Here is an 8,780-nt window from a genome sequence, read left to right on the forward strand (position 1 = left end):
ATATGACATAATGAAAATCGGGGAGAGAAATGTGGGTACTGTTTCCTGGCAATATGCATAGTCTAGCTGTTAAGTCTGGACAAGTGAATTGCATAATTAGAAAAATTAATATATTTTTAATGTGACAAAAGTGTTCTGTAAAAGGCAGGACATCAAATCCTGTTAAAAGAAAAAGAAATAACAAAGAAAAAGAAATTAAACATGTTGACAGCAAGAGAAAATACGTGTGCAGAATAAAGAAGGGTGTTAGTGATGGGGTATCTGAGGTATGTGTTTGTGTCTATGTTAATAAAGGCTTGCTATAATAAGTATTGGTATGCATAGGAGTGCGAGGTGTACAGTTTGTAAGAATGACAATGTGAGAGCTCGGTAGACTAGAAAAAAAGCATCAATAGCAACAATAACAGCAACAATTATGATCGCTTTTGGCACTATTGCCACCTTACTACCATCTCATTCATCTCCTTATAATAACAATGATGGTCACATACAGTAAAAAACAGAAACAAATTTTATTTATTGTTTTGTCTTATATGAGTAAGTTCTTTCCGGTAACGGTACAGTTTGTTAATTTCTCACACATCTTGTTGGAAGCACTGACTCTATCCACCCCTAGATGTCAGCACCAGCCTTCAGTAGGCTGTTTATTCAGCCTCATGGCAGCAATGTTCCTGTACACTGAGGTGGAAACACTATTTTTAGCCCTTGTTCATGTATGTTTCTTGTCACATTACTGCAAATCTGAAAACAACTGAAATTCCAGCGATTTCAGATCAAGCTGATTTCTCACAGTCATACAGATACATTTTAGGACAAGTAGTTTTTTGACTCTTGATATATTTTCCATTGCAGTTATAATCCACATATTCAACACTGCATGAATTTTTCATAGTCTTCTTGTATTGAATGTGGTCTCACTGTAGTGAATATTACATGTTACTGTTGATCTAAAACGGCTTGATGGTGCTCAACCAACCTGCACGGTACTCTCTGTAACACGCAGCATATGAAAGTGTGATTTTACGAAGCACAGTGAGATTCTATTTAACCAAACTATAATTACAACAATGCACACAATGAAAAATTTGTAATTAATGAATAATTAGCATTCTGAGTTGTATGTAACTGGTCTTATAGCAGTTTAGGGGTGACAGCTGTTCTCCCCTGCCACCCCTTGGTGGCGACCTTGAATGGGAGGCTTAAAAAGAAGGTTAATGAGTCATAATAATTCAGGTACACTCAGCCAGTGGCCCACAAAAGCTTGATCTGATCGAGTCACGATTACTCAAGAATGAATGTTTGCTGACCAGGTTTTCATTTTACTTCAATTATGTGTCAACTTTTTCAAATGTTGTGTAAATCTTCATCTATAAAAACTGGATTTCTGATTCTTCTTTGCAATCTTATGTTTTAAAAGAAACAGATTCCTCTTCATTATTGGAACAAGATTGAGAATACTGTGAGCAGAAGTCTCTCAGGTGAAATCTGCACCCAGTGTCTGCACTTGTGTTGAATGATGAAAACCAGAAAGCATTTGAAGCTTTGATCCTTGCGTTGCTGCATTTGTAGTCTTAGAACACAACACTGTTGAGTGGTGCATCTGAACAATGGAGAAAAACTGCCCTCCGGTGTCTGTAATTTATTTAAAGTTAATGAAAAGACTACCAGGACATGAATTAACCCTGAAAGCCTTTAGTTTCCTTATATGCAAACAGATATTTATTGTCTTCTTAAGCAGCCTGGACTGGATCGGTTGAGTTGTTTGCTGTTGTTGACCTGTAAATCCCACTGACACCTTTGATCTAATACCCGACTGAACAAATAAATCTGGTTTGACTTGACTTGACTCGGATGCTCTTGACCCACTTCACGTAAAGCTCCATGCCAGTCATCATTTTTTTGTGTTTCCATGGCAATGTAAGGAGATGCAGCGCAATACCATGGCAACAACAGATCTTGTGGAACAACATTTTAGAGCTCCCTGTTGTGCACACACCTGTGTATATGTGCATGAAAGAGTGTGTGTGTGTGTGTGTGTGTGTGTGTGTGTGTGTGTGTGTGTGTGTGTGTGTGTGTGTGTCCATTGAAATACATGAGTGCATTTAACATTTTTGATGGGAAATGAATAGACAGTATACTTTAATTCAGTTCTGCACAAAACATGCTTTAATCTCAAGCACTAAGCTACTGATAAAAGTTAATAAATAAATTTTTTAAAGATATTTCAATAGATCAGTTGAACCCTCCGCTAAATCCTCCCCCTAAATGATTGTCCAATTTTATCTTAGCAACGATAACAGGCACTGCAGGCCTGTAAGAGCAATACAAACATTAGTATGTGCAGGCAACTAGCTTACTACCCACAGTAGTAACCCAGCGTTACTTACAAAGGATCACATCAACAGCTAGCTAATATACATTAGTTTGTGGTCTGACATTATGTTTAAAAAAAGAGCCTGTTTACAACTAACGCATTCACTGTGTAGTATTTGCCCACTGTGCAGAAGTTTAGGCTAACGTTAGCAGCTATGTTCTGCTCTTTATTGGATTTGGGGAAGTTTACACTCGGCATCTTTAGCAGACGTTAGCCAAGATAGAGTCATGTTTGCCGAATTGCTTAGTCCACATCTTAAAAAGTATTTTCTGTTGAAATCACAATATCATGCAATTTTGAACCCACAAACAGATCATTTTGAATGAATGTAAAACAGTTTAATATAAAATATAAAATCAAAGCAGCTTGATTACATGTCAGTGTCCTGAATTGGAAAACATTTGCACCACCCTCAGATGCTTTCAAATTTGCCTTTTTATTTTATTTTCAGCAGCTGTGAGGTTTTGCATTACGACTTACCTAATCAGTTCTTTTTATTGCCCATTGCAAATAAAGAAAGAAAAGAACGAAAGGACAGCCGCAGGCATTGCAGCAATAATGTAATATAAAAATGCAGAATAGATAAATTATGGAGAGATTCTGCGACAGGGGCCACCATGCGTCCCATCTGGCTTAGAGAAAGTCAAGACTTGAAATTGATTTGGTTGCATTTTTTATTGGCAGTTTTCCTCTTACTCATTCTGCATCATGATGCTACATGACCAGTTAATTGGATGACCACCACCTGAGTCCTTGCGCAAATCAGCTATCAGTGACAGGCAGTGGAGTTACACAGCACGCACCAAATTTGATTTGAGTGTGACCGTGTTCTGGCTAATATCTGATATTAGCTTTGTTATCTCAATATGAAAAAATGGAGTCAGTGAGTGCTGATTAAAGCAACAACAGCTGAGTCCCAACTGTAAATCTGTAGATTTTATAAAAGCCGGCATGCATAAGTGGTGTATTTATTTCAAACATTTGCTGATGTTTTATCATTTGAATCTCAGGCTCATGCATTATTTTCTTCCCTTTTTGTGGAAAAGATTTAGAGGGAGTTAAATTTTCTTTTTCTTCTCAACATGTCTCGCCAGAAAAAAAAAAAAAAAAAACAAAATCCAGAAAGAGAAGCCAGGATGTAATCATTGTTCATTTTTTTTCCCCCCAGAGGCTCAAAGCAGCTCTGGCTTGAAAAATTATTTCATGTTGCATCTTCATTAGCTACATATACTAGCAGAGCAGATTGAATACACAGTCAACATATGAATACATTTTTTTAATATTCATTTTTATGTGGGGTATTCCTTTTGCTCATGAACACCCAGAGGGCAGATATATTTGCATTTTTATGTCATTCTCTAGTCAAAGACTGCAATCTTCTTTAAAACCTGTGGGTGTAACACGCATTCATGGGTTTTCCTTCTTAAGTCTTTATTCTCTTAAAATACTATAACCAAGACGGTATTTCCGCTTTAAAAGGACACTCATCACAGTCCAATAAACACCAGTAGGCGTCTGGATCTGTCACCGGCCGGCAGCTTTTTCAGTGCTGTTTTAAAGTAAAACACAGCAGCTCCACTTCTGGTGAATTTCAGTAGTTGAGTTCCAGTAGTATTTATGGATCATAAAAATATTCATCTTTTTCTAGATTCAGTATCTACATTAAGAAAGCATATCCATTAAAATCTAAAATAAAGTTCCTTTTTCTTAATTCCTGAAAAGCTTCCTCAGTGAAAGATTTCTACCCGGCATCACCCTTTTGCTGAATTATCCAGATGGTCTCTGCATGTGCTGTACTCTATCATTTAGAGCTGCCTCTCTACATGCTCACGCTATTGTAATGCATATCTGCACGTGGTGCCTTTTAGCCCTGAGCTCCTTTCATTCCAGAATCAGTGCGTCTCAATCAATCTGAGCTCCTTTTATTCACAGTGACCACAGCCCGGTCCAGCTTTAGCCAGAAGCTTTTGTAGGAAGTAAGGAAAAGGTTATTTGTCTTATGTCAGAGGATATTTAACAATGGAAGTTTCTACAGGAGGGAGGAAACAACAATTGTGATGTGTGATGGATATTACCATCTGCCTGGCTGGCCGCCTTGATTAAACTTTAGGAGAGGAACGAAATCTGAATGCTGATGCCTCGGGTTAGAGCAAAGGTCACAAAAGAATTTGATATTAAGGGACGACAATAATAAAACCACCATTACAGTGAAGAACATACAGTATCATTTGGATTGGCTTTGTGGCTGCCTTCCAGTGTTTGCATACATGTATTTATTTCTGCTTTTAATCTGGGTGTACACGTGCCTGTCTGACCACCCCATGTCTCTTCTGGGTGGTCACTCTGTGCCCACATTAATCTCACAGATGAGAGGAGAGGTCCTGACCTCTGGTATTTTTCTTTCAGGGGAGGTCATATTCTGTCTGGGCAGTCTGCTCGTTTCTGATGTGACTTGTAAATTCAGAGCTTTACCTCGGACAATGACTAACCTTTGGTCAGACTGTGTATTTCCTAAGTGGCTAATTAAAATGAAGGTCTGCAGCTTACTGAAAAAAATAAGTAAAGTTCGTTTGAAATTTAGAAAGAAGTAGAACTTACAAAACCAAACAAGCGGCGCTACAGGAAAGGTCAGGGGGTCACCAAAGTCATTAGGCTTCATCCCCTGGGGACCATGATGCAAAATTTCATGGCAATCCCTCCAATAGTTGCTGAGGTATTCCAGTCTGAACCAAAGAGGTGGACCAACCAACACTGATTACTTATAGAGCCAAGCCTTGAAACATCAAGAACTTCCATTACACAAAGCAACCACTTATCTCTCCACCACATTGCAGTGTGCAGCTGTTTATTGGGTAACTGTCTCTTACCAGGACCAACAGGACCCTGGTGAAATCATTCAGCTGGACATTAACTACCTGTCCTTGTTCATCCATTCTCTATTCTCATTCATTTTGCTATTTTTATACTTCTCTAAGATGACTGAGCAACCGTATTACCCATCTCGCCTTATTCCCCTCCAATCACATAAATTATTAACATTATAAATCAAGGCATATATATGCATTATTTAGTAAGGTCCTTCATATTACACAGACACCCTATAAAACTGACTGGAGAGTTCTTGTAGTTTATGACCACAACTGGATTCTTCACCCTCCAACTTACAGTTTCATAACCCACTTTTCACTTTCCCATAATTCACTAAAATAAGGTTGTACTACGATTAAACACTGCCCCTTACAAGCTTACAGTGATCAGTGCTCAGTGCTTAACCCATTAACATCTGGGAAACCCGATAACATTCTCCTCCCACATCAAATACTTGTGGTCGTTTTCCACCACAAACAAACGAGAAAGAATTTCTCCCATTTTCCGAAATGCGATTTACAGCCAGCATGTTTGTGTTTCGCTCACAATGGCCTCTTTGTCAAACCCTGATTAGGCTTAATGTTATTTCAACCACAAATTGATAATGTGATAACCACAGTCACTCTGTGTTGTCTTAGGTAATCTGTGTTTGAACGGATTGAAGTAATGACCCCCAGGAAAACAGCCTGAGGGTGTAAAGACAAGGCGAGCTGTTTGTCTGAGCTGACAGGGCCGCGGTCACTAATCACTTGGACGAGGTTTGGAGGAAACCAAGCGTAGGGCTGTGAATCCGCAACTCGGGACACCAATGTGACGATATAAAGTTCTTATATAATGCGTCTGAATGTGATTTTGTTATGTTTCTAACTTGTTGAACAATTTTCTGTTGTATTAGACTGGCAAAGCCCAAAGGCTCAATCCAGCAGTTCTTGTATAATCTTGCTAGGTCATGTTATATCATAACATAATCTGGTTACATAGGAGCATGTAAATCCACAGCTACATGACCTGTTTTTCGAATGTTACCCAGGATAAACATCACCTGGGTGCTCACATGCTTGATGTATATCTACTCTTTTTCATCTGGATAATACGAATAGATCTGTGAGTGTGTCACCTCGAAATTTTCCAAATTTCATTAGTTCGAAATTTTGGAAAATATCAACTTTATTGCCAAGAGTCGGAAGAAGGAATGGATACACTCTCGTTAGAGAGCCAGAGCCACCAGATGATTATCTTAGCTTAACTTACATTTCCATTGTTTAATCCATCAAAAATATGAATCATAAAACCCCAACTTTTCCCCAGGTACTTAGGTATTTGTACAAATTAAATGTTTGTGAGTGAGCTTTTAGAGGTACTGTGTGGACAGATCCAGGCTAGCCGTCTCCCCCTGCTTCCAGTTCTTATGCTAAGCTAAACTAATCCTCTCCTGGCTCTATAGCAAACAGCTATGATAGTGGTATCAATCTGATCATCTAAGTCCTGTCAAGAAAGTAATTGAATGCATTTCTGAAAATAGACTTGTTTTGTTTTTAGTTTGTCCACACTTTGGTAAATGAGCAAATTCTTGACCAGTAAGATTTTGGGTGACTCTCCCTCTCCATGATGCTGTGATCACACTTCACACTCAGTCTTGTCTTTTGAGATGGTCATAGTGGTAGATTAGGAGATAATGGGAGTTATAAATACTTGCCATGACTTGGCTAAGAGATATGGCAGACCATACATTGGACCCCAACCAATCAGAGGTTGCTCTAACACAAGTTTCGTGATGTACATAGGTGGTCCAAGCCAGATCATTGGCACTGAACATAAATCATGAGGAGTGAAATTGTTCCAATATGGATGTAATTCCTTGGGATACTGGGCTGGATTGATCAATTGAAACATCAATCCTTTTTCATTTTGCCATGTTCAGTGTGTTTGCAGATGTTTACTGAAGAGAGTCTATAGGTGAGCATCACAGATCATGTTGTAGAAGTTGTTAAAGTCGATCAGAAAATGCAAAAAAAAAAAAAAATGTGAAGTGCATTATAACCTACTACATTGGATTGGTCAGAGCTAAGGTGGGGTTAATCACCTGATCCGAGGTACACAAGCATTTGATCCCGTTTCCCAATAAATCTGCCTCTTGGCCGCCAAACTCACCAACAAGCTACAAATTGACTAAGTGGAGTTCCACAGACTCTTTAACTAGCCCGTGTGATTGAGCTTATGGCTGTGATTAGCAGTCTTTTGGACCGTGTTCAGTTCTATCTTTAGACACCCGCCATTAGTGAGCTGGATGGAGTTGGCGAGACGTATTGACTGAAGGGAAGTAGATCAACGTGTCACTGCAGCTGATGATGTCATTTCTGTTTAATTTATCACTTAAAGCTCACATTTAGCAGGACTGGTGTGCCAAATGTGATCAACTAACTCTGTGTCTTTACTTATAGAAACTATAAGGCTGGCTGAGGAAATACAGCTCACAGAAAACCAAGTGTCTCAAGGCTCTGGGCCATAACCCTGTAATTGAAGAGTCAGGCCACTGGACCAGTCGACTGGTGCCCTGCATCCAGTGTGGAGCTCTAAATCCTGGGAAAACTCAGATTAGAAACATGGATGACTGAGGATCTTGTGACAAGATTAGTGTGAAGTTGAAATTTATTGCTATCTCTGCAGGGTTGATAAGAAACCAGGCAGTCTGCCATGTTGTTCTGTTCTGCAGCATCATAAATCAAAGGAGGGATAGATGGTTTGCAGGGACAGTGTAAAGGATAAATGCACCAAAACATATGTTACTCACTTTTATACAAGGAACTGCAGTTCATCCAGGATGCATTTTCAAGATGACATGAATCTTATTGACACAATATCACCACACATTTACAGACAGGTGACAAATAAAAGAAAAAACATACATAATGAACAAGCAGAGAACCAAATAAATTCATATTAGTGAAGTGAAGTGTATTTATATAGCACAGATAAAATAAAGACAAAGTAAATAGAGAGACAGCATTAGAAAAACATAATAAAACAGATAAAAGATAGAGATACTTTCATACTCTAAAATGTTTCAACTCAACTGAACTCCTATGTAAGATTTTGGGGCAAAATATTCAACCCTGTCTCCTAAAAATGAAGTTTATTAATGATTATGTTGTATATGTATTAACGTAATGAGGAAATGTTGTTAAAAACAAGTCACAAAATGATGATACTGAATGCATCAGCAGCATTATCAAACTTTTTGTAGTTATGTCTAAGCACTCACAGCCTTTGGTTAAGGTTAGGGAAAGATCTGGTTTAAGGAGCCATTTGAAAGTTTTGCTATTGCTACTTAACCAACATTAGCATTAACAGCTGTTTACTTAGCAGTCTAGAAGAAACGTTTTGAGTTCAACATCAAACTTCATTCCTTTACTCACAAGGAACTGTCTCCAGTGGTGGAAAGTAACCCTCTTATTTTGTTTCTATTTCTATCACTTCTTTTCATGTACTGAAGATAGCATGCTAACCAACGGTATCACTTTCCAATACCGAGTCACCG

The sequence above is a fragment of the Seriola dumerili genome, unplaced genomic scaffold (assembly GCF_002260705.1).
Source record: "Seriola dumerili isolate Sdu_G_001 unplaced genomic scaffold, Sdu_1.0 BDQW01000068.1, whole genome shotgun sequence".
In the NCBI taxonomy this organism is placed as follows: domain Eukaryota; kingdom Metazoa; phylum Chordata; class Actinopteri; order Carangiformes; family Carangidae; genus Seriola; species Seriola dumerili.